The sequence below is a fragment of the Penaeus monodon genome, chromosome 2, assembly GCF_015228065.2.
Source record: "Penaeus monodon isolate SGIC_2016 chromosome 2, NSTDA_Pmon_1, whole genome shotgun sequence".
Taxonomy (NCBI): Eukaryota; Metazoa; Arthropoda; class Malacostraca; order Decapoda; family Penaeidae; genus Penaeus; species Penaeus monodon.
In genome coordinates, this window is record NC_051387.1 from 47,048,542 (window position 1) to 47,057,120 (window position 8,579).

Consider the following 8,579-nt stretch of genomic DNA (forward strand, 5'->3'; position numbering starts at 1 on the left):
TCTTATATGTGAATTTTCTAAGTGCGTATTTTCACTAGTATCATTTGTCATTCAGAAGAGCGTAAATGGCGGTTTCTATATTATCATAATCACTATCATCATCATCATCATCATTACTATTATTATTATTATCATTACTACCACTGCTCCTACGTTTAATATTACTATCATAATTTTTATTATTATCATCATTATCATTTTTATCATTACTTTTGTTATTATTATTATTATTACTATCATTATTGTTATTACTGTTATCATCATTATCAAGTATTATTGTTATTATCTGCATTACTGATATCATTAGTATTACTATTCTTATTATTAGTATTACTGATATCATCAGTATTAATTCATCATCCCATCATCATCCAAAACCCTACCATAATTATTGTTATCATGATTATTTTCATTATTTCATTGTTATTTTCATTATTGTTGTTGTTGTTATTATTTTTGTTGGTGTTATTATTGTCGCTGCTATTATCATTATCATCATTATTGATAATTATAATTACTATTATTCTTTTATCATCATTGTTATTATGATCAATAGCATTACTGTCATCATCATCTTCATTAATATTACCATAAGCATAATCATTATTATTATTGTTACTATTATTATCATTATCATCATCATTACTATTCCTCCGTTAAACTGCACTTGTAAAAGCTGCAATTCCCACGGAATCCCGCCAGCTCATCTACAGAGCAGATTTTGATCAATATCATCCAGTAAACAAAATGGGCGGACATGGAGATTTGGTCCGTATGAGTCATTAATAATGAGGAAAATGGGAAACAAGATCTGATGTAAGAGCTGTTCTTGGAGAAGAATTTGCCTTATATCAGGCATTGGAAAAAATGAAACTTGAAAGGAATGTGTGGTCCAGTTACCTACGCATAATGGAGTAGAACTGCTTTCACTTTTTAGCAACATGAATATAAGTTGAATGCCAACGGCCGACTGATGTCCTGTGCACAGCCTAGTAATGGTGCTCCTTAGGCCTTTTCAGTGGTAACCCTTTAACTGACCTAATGGTGACCCTTTGCCCTTCCTGTCGTTCTAATGGTGACCCTTCGGTGGTGAACCTGCTGTTTCAATTGTAACCATTCGACCCTTTCAGTGGTGCCCCATCGGCCCTGCCAACAGTGACTCTCTGTCGTTCCAGTGGTGTCTCCGAGGCACTTAGGCCTCTCAGCCTTTCCATTCCGCCTTTCAAGTCAGCTTTTTCCGATGGTGACCCAATGACTGTTTCTAATGATACTATCAGGCCTTTTCAATGATGCCCCATTCGGCTCTCCCAGTAGTGCCCCTCAATCCTTCCAATGGATTACCCCTGCCTTTCCAACAGTGACCCCCCCACCCCTTCCAATGATGTCCCTTGCCATTTCCTCATATCTCCTCACATGCCAGCTGACTTCATGGGGCACATAGGGCCTAAAGTTGGTTGACCGATTAAACCACAATCGCTCTTAGGTCCTTTATATAAATATGAAATTCCTTAAAATTCGATGGCTATAACTATACAACCGTTGCTCCTTAGGACCCTCTTCTCTTGATGCCTTAAGCATGCGCTTTTATTGTTTAATGATTAACCCAGTAGTGGGATAGCCATTGCTATAGGATCCCATAGCTATATATATTTTTTACCACAGATTTGCAGTAAAGCACGTGAAGTAATTTCCTTTCTTCAGAAGTACCCAGCAATAATAAGAATATATTTTCTGCTGCTGTAAATTAATATATCGCACATGAATATATGTTAAGATAATATATAACTAAAATTGTTACGACCATAGGGCTATCGTACTCGTTCGTGTGGTAACATTTCCTCTTTTTCTTTCTTTCTTTTATGTCAGGACAGCCCTCACGTTCAACCTTTCAGAGGAATTTATAGCTTCAGGAGAGCTCGACGAAATCTTCCCATCGTCTCTGAGAATTTATACATATTCAACAGAGTACAGATTTTGCAAACTAGCCTCCATAAGCAGATCAAAAATGGATAGGTAACTTCCCTGCCAGCAATAGACACTGGTGAGGTCAAACATTAGCCTATACAGTTAAAACTATGCAGATGATTCCTTGTTCAAATGTTCCGTTTGAACTACACAGTAAACCGGAGAAAAAATATACTCTTCCATATTCAAAGGATTAAAAGCTTATAATTTTCTTTGGGAGAAAAAAACTTATGTAGTGGACCTCAGTGCTCCATATTCAATTAATAAAAAATAACTCTTTCTTTCATATGAATAGCATCTGTATTTTTCTTTAAAATATTTTCTATTTAGGAAATGATTTGTATTAATCATATATTACAATTTGACATTACATGTTTTATGGATAAGTTGAAAGATATTGGAGTGATTATTATTATTATTTTTTTTTTTTAATAACTAACTAATGAACTGGAGAACACCACTTTCCTTGGAGCCTTGGAGAACACCACTTTCCAAAATGTTCACAATTTCATTTATTTAATATTGATATAAAAGATTACAACTTTGCATGTTTGACCTGTTCCCTGTTAGCTATGCAGTATTTATGTTCATCAGTTGAGCTGCGCCCATTTTTTTTTTTTTTTTTTTTTTACTCGAGATATTTCTAAATTAAAATATGAAAATATTGACTGCTCTTCAGTTACAATGATGATTTTACACGCACCCATCAGTACAATGACAAGATAATCCCAATATTAGAAATACATGAAGATGACAAATATTAGAAAGAAATGTACAATGAATGGCAGACAAAACAATTTTAATGGACACCTGATTGTAGCAACAGGTTGGTGATTAAATCATAATATTTAAGCAAACGATAATCAATGATAAGGGGTTTTACAACGTTGAGCGAATGTGTTCATGACAAAGTACCTGTACTATGACAGTCGCGAAAAAATGGGAAAATCTCACCCGCTCTTAATTAGTCATGTAGTACATGCATGCACCCCTGTGGGTTTCTCCCTTGAGAAATGACAGTCACGAGTTAAGATTAGGCAGCGCATGGCAAGGTAGGATAGGTTGACCTTGTATAGAAAGGTCAGAGGTAACAGTCCTGTACAGCTGTTCCTAAGTAAAGATACTGGCACGATGTTGTCATGAGAGATGTGGCACTGGTCTGTTTGAACTTCCTTGGCATGGCTGTCTGGCACTGAAAAGAACACCTATAAAGTGTTCTTGTCTAGAAATGATTATCGAACAACTGCAACCACATCAATGGCGCATCGAAAGCAAGAGAAGGAAAAGAATGGAAAGAGAGATAGTTTCAACGACTGCCATGTTCTATCATATTAATATATACCTTTGAATCATTACCTATTACGCATTGATGACAATACTCCTTGAGGTCAACGTGTTGTAAGGATAAAGGCGTAGCAAGAAAGGCGAAGGTAGACAACGCGCAGTGAACAAAGAATTAGAATCGCATAGAATTCACAAACATACAACTAAAATCTTATAGAATATAATCTAAAATAATATATGGGATACAGTCCAAAATCCCTCCATAGTAAAACAGAATAGTGTCGTAAAGCCTCACACCGGAGACTAAGCGACCAGCACCTTGTAAACATGTCCTTCAGTTCGTTGTGGGAAAATGACAGTGAGTTTTTTTTTACCGATTTTTTACCCACCAGGGATCCTCTCCGTTGGATTGGAGTTTAAGGAAGTCTTGTTCGTGGTTCAGGGAACGTGTAGGAATTTTCACATTAGAGTCTGAGATTGGTGAAGGCAGGAAATAGTGGGTTTCTTTTCATTGATGTTTTGATCTGCTTTTTTAGGGGAGTGAAATGTAATGACGAGGTGGGGTTGTTTGTTTATTTGTTTGTGTGTGATGATGCGTGATGAAGTCTTGATGGGGGTGACTTGCTTATTAACCATCTTTTGAACTGTAAGGTATACAAGTAAAAAAAATGTGAAATAGTTTGTGATTTAATGTATTTGCAGTTTGTCATGAATGTTCCATATTGATTTATAGAGTATAGTGAGTTTTGAACATTTAAAAAATATTTTCCTGTTGCATTTTAGTCAGAGGGTAGGGTTGAAAAACACTGCTTTCATATCTGAAGGAGCTGCATTGTTTATATAAAAATACTGAAAATGTAATAATCAGTAACATGTATAGGATAGCAAACACATACTCAAATTAATATGTGTATGGACAGGCCTTTGAAGAAGACTTTACAGTAAAAGGCAAAGCAATTAAAATATATCTGGAGCTGTTTTTCACTTTTTGTCAAACACGGTATGCCAATATAGCTTTATCTTAAAAACGAGAAGTAAGATATTTATCATGGTTATGTTTTGAGTAAATGAAAGAATCCCTGTGAAATAGAGCTTTCAGGTCAGGTCAGCCCAAAACTAACCAAGGAGACTTTCCCTTATGATCATGTGGAACTCTCTAACCTAACTTAACCTAACCTTACTCAGCCTGTAGTAAGGCTAACTCATGTTGATCGTCTTTATTAATACTATAGAAGCTTGGTTGATTTTGTAAGAGGTTGAGCCGACCTGATCCCAACATAAAGCATACAGCAGATTCATTGGTGTAACTGAATTCCTTAATGTGTAGTATATATATATATATATATATATATATATATATATATATATATATATATATATATATATATATATATATATGCATATATATATATGCATATATATATATATGCATATATATATATATGCATATATATATATGCATATATATATATATATATATATATATATATATATATATATATATATATATATATATATTATATATATATATTACTTGTTTATATATTACTATAGTGCCTACATCTCAGAACTTACAAAGAATTAGGATATACCTCAGTCCTTGTGATGCAGTGCAGTATAGAGCACAAAGTATCAGTGCACGGGATCAGCTACTTTCTGGGAAACAATCACTGTATTTGGGAAGGCTTGGGAATCTGCTGATATTTTTTCTGTGAATATTAAACTGAGCATACACCAGGCATTATACAGAAAGTAAACTAAAAATTATTATGATAAGAGGATCATATGTGACTTCCTTGCTCCTTTCATGTTAATAGAGTAAATGACAACTGCCTTTGTTTAATAGAAGTAAAAACACTATTGTTGTAATTTGAGAATGATCCCCTTTCTCATTAAATTAAACAAAGAAAGTACAATTGATGTTAGCCAATCACAAGGCTGTATAATAACCAATAAAAATGCGAAGAAAAAAAACAGTGGGAATGAGTACAACCATTTTTGAGAGGCAACTGATGGATATGCAGCTCTTAGGCTTGCCACAAGACTCTTTGCAACTTTCTCTTATTCTGCATCAACATTTTTAGTATTTTTGCCCTTTTCCATTGTCTTTATTTGGCATTTGATTTATCCAGATGGTAATAAACTGTTTTCCTTGCACAGACTCCATATCACTTCTTGAGGTAGTCCATAACTCAGATCAATAATAATAACAATAAGTAACATTTTGTTATTTGTGTCATTTATACATTTTTTCATAATATTGAATTTTATGTAATAAAACCTTCCCCACTGGTTACACTGGCCAGGAATAGGATCCTGAGCGCGGAAATAGCATCCCCCCTAGAGCTGCCGCTCTTCCAGTCATGGCTCATGGACACTACATTCCACACTTGTAAATTGATGGAAATAATGCAAGAGCCCTTCCAAAATGCCAAATGAGTCTAATTACCCTCCCAAAGCTTTGTTCACTAATGGAAAGTCATTCCTGTCACCCCAGCCTTCAGCTGAAATGCTCACAACAGCTAGTTCACATCAACCCAGCCAACAGACAAATTTTCCCATGACAGTATGTTCTCGTCACCTGCACCTCAAGCCAAATTTTTTCATGACATGATGGTTGTGTCATCCGGATCGTAGGTGTTAAATATCCACCCTTTCATTAGACACAGTTGTCTCAGTTATTTCTTGATAGTAGTTTGAATAAATTTAATACAACATTGTTTTTCCAGTTGAATGTTGACATCTTAAGAAATATAAAGCCATTCCCTGAGAAAATGTGTGGTATTGTTTTTGTGCAATGTATCTACACATAGATGGCCCCAAGTGCTCAGTCACTTACAAGTCAATTAGCCCCTTGGGAGTGGATGCTTTGCTGTCCACACGTGGCCCAAAATACGGGCATCAGGCATACTCAATCGGCGACTGTGATGGGCATGTGGCTTGTAGGACTGGCACACACAAACACTCATGTGTGGTGACAAGACTCCATGCCTCCCCTTTGCAATGTTATTTTCTCTTTTTCTACATAAGTGCTTTTAGCTTTTTTGCCTTTTTTCAATGTCACTTTTGTCATTTGATTTACATTATCCATATGGTAATAGACTGTTATCCTTGCACAGATTCCATATCATTTCTAGGTAGTCCATAACTCAGTGCAATAATAACAACAGTAAGTAACTTTTTTTAATTATTCAATTTTCTGTAATACAACTTGCACTGCCAGTATGGTGGACAGGTATTGGATCAATCAGTCAATCAGTAGAGCTGATGCCCACAGGACACAGCCATATCCATCCTGCCAATTGTACCGCATGGTCTGGTGCAAGGACCTGTTGTAAAAGGCATCAAGATGCAGTTCCAAGGCACAAGATAGCACCCAGGTTTCACTTCCATAAAGCAAAACTGGCAGTATCACTGAAGACACTTAACTTGGTCCTACTGCACGGGTACTGGCATCTCCAAGTACTCTTGTTGTTTGAGTTCATGGCACTTGCTGCCAGGCCAATCTCTCTACTGAATTCTTCTAAATGACCTCGATGTCCTTGCCACAAGCATATATCAACTGAACGGGTTTTCCTAACAGGCCCCCAAAATCCTGGATCTTGGTCTTGGTCTAGGAGACTTTAATCCAAAGAACTTTGCCTCATTGCTAATTGCATCAAGCATCGCTACCAGGGTTCCCAGGGATTTGGAAAGAATAGCAACACTGCCAGTAAAGTCAAGTTCAGTGACTTTGACATTGCCTTTTGTTGCTCCACAGAGACTTGGGATAGTAGCCCTTCCTGTTATCCAGTTCATGCAATTGTTTAATAGTGTTGGTGCCAGAACGCAGCCTTGCCTCACTACTGAATTAACTAGAGAGAAGCTCAACAGGCCCCCAGCCTGTATACAGGCTTGCTATTAATCTGATAATCCTTTTTGGAATCCCCCTAAGTCTCAGGATCTTTCAGAGGGATTCTCAAAGCACCTTCTTGAGGGCAATGTAAGCTGCAAGCAACCCAGGACCAAACTCATGACTGCTTTCCTAGTGATTCAAAGTTCTTGGATATGGTCTATTGTGCACTTATTAGGAGTAAATACAGATTGCTTTGGTCTCTAATTCCTTAGTAGATGGTCTTAGATACATCTCAGAAGAATATGCCTGGTGCACTGAGCAGTATGATGGCATGGTAGTTGCTACAGTCGCAATGATCCTTTTCCCCTTCCAGAGAGGGATGACCACACTCCTCAGCAGGTCAGGGGGAATGGCTGCCAGATGGCAGCCAGGACAGCATACAAGCCCTGTGCCATAGGTTCACCACCAGACTTTAGTAGTTCAACAGGGATGCCACATATGCCTCCTGGTATACTACCCATAGAGATTGCTTCCCTAACTTCAGTCAGGGTAGGAGATTCTATGCCCATAGGTGGATGTGGCACAGGAATTGTGTCCTACTAACTGCTGGAAGGTCAGCCAGGTACAATTGCTCAAAGTATTCAGCCTAATGTTCTCAAACCCCAACATGATCAGAGATGGTCCATTCATCTACTGAGTGGACTACAGTTGTCTGTGAGGTGGGTTTGGGGTTCATCTTTCTCAGGGCTTGGTAGGCAGGGCAAAGGTCATTTACTAAGGAATGGCTATCAACCTCCTCAGCAAGATTCCTGATATACTGTTCCTTGTCCCATCTCAGCAACTTCTGAGTACTGTGCACCAAGGAATGTCACAATCCTGGCAGCCATTCAGTTGAGTCATGTGACACATCTGTGGCCTTCAGCATTTCCTGTGAGATAAAATTCTGTCTTGATCCTGGGCATTCTCCAATGGAACTGCATCAAGTGTTTCATACTTCAAGGAGTCCCACGGAGCTCAGCATTCTAGTAAACCCTGCAGTTTTGGAGGATCCTCCAGCAAGTGCTAACAAGGATGTGGTTGATCTTCTTGGCCACAGTAACGGTATCACTATACCATGTCCAGCAGTAAGGATAAGTCCGATATGCGAAGCTTAGCCTCGCCCGGGCTATGCCCATGAGGGGAGCATGGCCTGTGTCAACTAATGCCGACTCACTCACGTGTCAGCTGGTGCTGACTCGGCTGAACCTAGTCCTTACCCGCCGTGGTGCCCAGCCACAACAGTAACCTCCAGGCGACAGTTGCAACTTCTCGCACCTGGGTGGGGGCGCGAACCGCCGACCCCTCGGTTAAGAGGCTGACACGTTACCACTAAACTAGCCCAGAGGCTTGTCCAGCAGTGGGGATTAGAACAATAACACCTGGAGCCAGAAATCCTCAAACATCTTGTAGCCTGCTCAATCACAACCTGATACAGCTTTGGAGTCTTCTAGAACCA

At 38.2% G+C, this 8,579-nt stretch overlaps 1 protein-coding gene across 1 annotated transcript in view; it reads left to right on the top strand.

Moving 5' to 3' along the window:
* The first annotated feature begins 3,545 nt into the window (after nt 1-3,545).
* Nucleotides 3,546-8,579, top strand: part of LOC119583211 (autophagy-related protein 13-like) — a 17,291-nt gene continuing 12,257 nt past the window's right edge. The window contains exon 1 of the mRNA XM_037931692.1: nt 3,546-3,607. The gene's annotated coding sequence lies outside the window, so the exon portion shown is untranslated. The remainder of the gene's footprint in view (nt 3,608-8,579) is intronic.